Raw genomic sequence first — 4,239 nt, 5'->3', positions numbered from 1 at the left:
GGTTTCCTTTCAATCATTTGCTGATTCAGCAAATGTAGGACAGACAGGCACAGTTGCTCATGCAGCTCCCATGAGGGAAGATCTCATGGAGAGGCAGATATTAAATATATAACTGGAGTTGGGTGTACTGGCTCAAGCCTGTAACCCCAGTACTTTGGGAGGCCGAGGTGAGAGGATTGCTTGAGCTCAGGGGTTTGAGACCAGCCTGGCAACTTGGTAAGAACTTGTTTCTACAATAAATCAAAAAATAAGCTGGGTGTGGTGGCGCAAGCCTGTAGTTCCAGCTACTTGGAAGGCTGAGGAAGAAGGAACACCTGAGCCCAGCAGTTTGAGCCTGCGGTGGCAATGAGTGTGCCACTGCACTCCAACCTGCGTAACAGATTGAGACTCCAACTCACACATACAAACGCATATATATTTCAGATATATATATATATATATATATATAGATAGATAGATAGATAGATAGATCTATATCTATATCTACATATCTATATATATATAACTGAAAGAGTGAAACACCAAAATGTAACTTTAGCCAAAGAGCAGCCATTTTAAGCTGTGTTGTGTCTTTAGCATTTTATTTTAACTTGCCTTCTAATCATTAACAGGGGACAGAACCAGTTTACTGGAGGTAGTCACTGACAATTGTCTTGCAACCCCCCCCAAGCATGTTTTGTACTAACTAAATACTTTTATCCAAAGTATTTTTCTTCCTGTCATAAAGAACCAAGCTGGCCTAATCTATTGTGATCAGCTCTTCCTGACCTACATGACACAGCCCGCCACCCTGTCACCATGGCAACAGTTCCGGTGCTTACCTGCCCTTCTCCTCTGTGTGACTGACCCCCCATCCGCCCGCTGTCCATCACTGTGATGTCCCTGACGTCAGCTCCGATGAATGCTTGCCTGCCCCTCCCATCTCCAAAAGAAGTTTTCAAAGTATTCAGTCTTGCCGGGTGGGGTGGCTCAAGTCTGTAATACCACCACTTTGGGACACCGAGGTGAGGTGATTGCCTGAGCCCCTCGAATTCAAGAACAGCCTGGGCAACTTGGTGACACCTCATCTCTACAATAAATCAAAAAGAAAAAAATTAGCTGGGTGTGGTAGCAGGCACCTGTAGTTCTGGCTACTTGGAAGCCTAAAGCAGAAGCATCACCAGAGCCCAGCAGGTCAACGCTAGGTGGCCTGAGCATGCCACTGCACTCCAGCCTGGGCGACAGAGTGAGACTCCAACAAAAGAACAAAAAAGTATTTGGTCTCAATGGGCATGGTGGCTCACATCTATATTCCCAGCACATTTGGAGGCAGGGGTGAGAGGATTGCTGGAGCCCACGGGTTCAAGAGACCAGCCCGGGCAACTTGGCGAGACCTCATCTCTACAATAAAAACCAAAAAATTAGCCAGGCACGGTGCTGGAAAAAAAAAAGTATTCAGTCTTACTCACTACTACTTTTCTTAAGATACCTGGCGCCCTTCTTTTCCTTGAGAAGTGGATTTATACACACACTCTCTCTCTCCCTTTAATCTACGTGGTTTTTTTTGTTTTTTTTTTTGAGTTAGAGTCTCATTCTGTCGCCCAGACTGGAGTGCAGTGGCCACTCCTGGCCACCACAGCCTCAACCTGCTGGACTCTGGCGATCCTTCCGCCTCAGCCTTTCAAGTAGCTGGAACTACAGACGTGCGCTACCATGCCCCAGCTGATTTTTTGATTTATTGTAGAGATGAGGTCTCGCTGCCCAGGCGGGTCTCAAACCCAGGGGCTCAGGCAATCCACTCCTCAGCATCCCAAAAGCACGGGATTACAGGCTGAGCCACCGAGCCCGGCTTAATCTACTTTTTAAAGAAACCATTTTCCCAATCTAATTTCTGTGCAATTCTTTGCACTGGCCCACTGACCTAACAATAACCACAAAACGTAGAACTGCAAACTCCAATAAGGATGGTGAAGAAAGAGCATAGAGGAATGGGAGCCTGGATGCTAGGGGACTTGACTTCAGTTGGGAGTTCCAAGAAGGCTTCCCTGAGGATATACATCAGGAAAGACCAGAGAAATATGAGAAGGCTGAAAGGAATCTTTCCTGGAACAGTTTGCATAGAGAGGAAAGGGCTTGTTCAAAGACTGGAGACAGAAGAGCTGGGAGCATGTATCCATTAAGTGGGTGTGGCCTGAACAGAGATGGGGATGGCAGAAGGGAAGGCAGGAGTCACTTTTCAGGGCCTCATGGACCACTTCAAGGATTTGGGATTTTCCACTAAGGGCAATGCAAAGCCATTTAAGAATTAGGAAAGTGCTTCCTTTTAATTTTTGAAAACTTTTTTTTTTTTTTTTTTAGTGATGGGGTCTCACTATTTTGCCAAGGCTGGTCTTGATTTTCTGGCCTCAAGTGATCCTCCTGCCTTGGCCTCCCAAAGTGCTGGAATTATAGGCTTGAGCCACCACGCCCAGCCAAATGTTTGTTTTTATGATTCAGCCCAGGCGGTCTCTGTAGGTGTGTTTTGAGCAAGAGTGTGGGTATATCCTGGTGGAAGTGGTTACCCACAGGAAACTGGGAAGACAGCCAGGAAGGCAGCCAGAAGGACTCAGAGCAGATCTGTTTGTGCCCTAGCACAAACTGCTGATCCAGACTGATGAGTCCAGACGTTGGAAGGTGCATGGAGAGGACTGTGGTGTTCTTGAGTGGGGGTTGGGGTCAGGTTTTTTTTCTCTCTTTTTTGAGTTGGAGTCTCACTGTGTCACCCATGCTGGAATGCAGTGGCACACTCATGGCCACCCCAGCATCGACCTGCTGGGCTCCGGTGATCCTTCCACCTCAGTCTTCCAAGTAGCCAGAACTATAGGAGTGTACTACCATGCCCGGCTAATTTTTTATTTTTTTATTGTAGAGACGAAGTCTCACCATGTTGCCCAGGCTGGTCTCAAACCCATGGGCTCAGGCAGGGACAAGTTTTTGTGAAATTGTCAGTCTTGTGGTAGGGGACAGGTCAGAGTGTGGAAAGACCAACTTAAGACTCCTGACCTGAGACAAGGGCTGCAGAAGACCAGGACCCGAGTGGAGGGAATTGTTCTACATATCATTTATTTTATTTTTTATTTTTATTTTTTGAGTTGGAGTCTCACTCTGTTGCCCAAACTAGAGTGCTGTAGCATGCTCATAGCCACCCCAGCATTGACCTGCCGGGCTCAGGCAATCCTTCTGCCTCAGCCTTCTAAGGAGCCAGGACTATAGGTGCATACCACCACACCAGGCTAATTTTTGATTTATTGTAGAGACGAGGTCTCTGTTCAAGTTACCCGGGCTGGTCTCAAACCCGTGGGCTCAGGCAATCCTTTCACCTCAGCCTCCCAAAGTGCTGGGATTAGAGGCTGAGCCACTGAGCCCAGCCTACATATCATTTATTGAGGGATAGAAGAGGGAATGCCCAGAAGGGGACTTACATGGTGTGGCTTCGCCTTTTGAGTGCTGGCGCATTCTCATGTATACTTTTCAGATTTCTTTGTGTGCATTATAATTCACTCCAAGACTTCAGCTAAGTCTGTTAACCTTCCACCTTTACTGAGGCAAATAATTAAACAGGTCTGTGCTCCTGTCCCAGACACAGAGAACAGCTTTCCCAGTGTCCCCTGCCTCTCATACTGCTGAGGCCACCAAGGTGCTTAAACGTCTTCCAAGACAGGGTGGTGGTGGTCCTGGGGCTCCAGGAGGTAATGCATCAGTACATGCAAAGTGGAAAACACAAACAAGGTATGGACATGAGAGACTCCCTCACCCACCCACCCCCAATAGTCTAGAAAGACCAGAAGCTCGACAGAAAGAACAAGTTCACACAATAACATGAGCAAGGGCTTTTCAGCAAGAAGATGTAGTTGACATAGGTTGAACTAACCAGGTAGCTTTTTTTGGAAACTCTTTCAAAAGAAATCACTATAATCTATGCTAGTAAGAATGATGTTGCATCCATTCAAAGTGACTGGGTCAAATTCTCAGATGTAGACGCCAATATGGCTGCAAAAGCTATGTACTCAGTCTAAGGTGGGAGCCACTAATCAAAGCAGGGCAGAATCACAGAAAAGCAAGCAGGGCTCAAGGAGGCAGCAAAGGGTGACCAGGCACTATTGTCAGATCTAGGCAATTAGTACTGCCACATTGATGGGGACGATCTGTGCTGCCTAATTGTCCAGTTAAACAACAATGACAGAACTATGAATCCAGGTTTTTTTTTTTTTTTTTTTGGGT

This window comes from Carlito syrichta, unplaced genomic scaffold (assembly GCF_000164805.1).
Source record: "Carlito syrichta isolate Samal-C Ts95f unplaced genomic scaffold, Tarsius_syrichta-2.0.1 Scaffold270980, whole genome shotgun sequence".
Taxonomy (NCBI): Eukaryota; Metazoa; Chordata; class Mammalia; order Primates; family Tarsiidae; genus Carlito; species Carlito syrichta.
Note: the sequence above shows the minus strand (reverse complement) of the source record.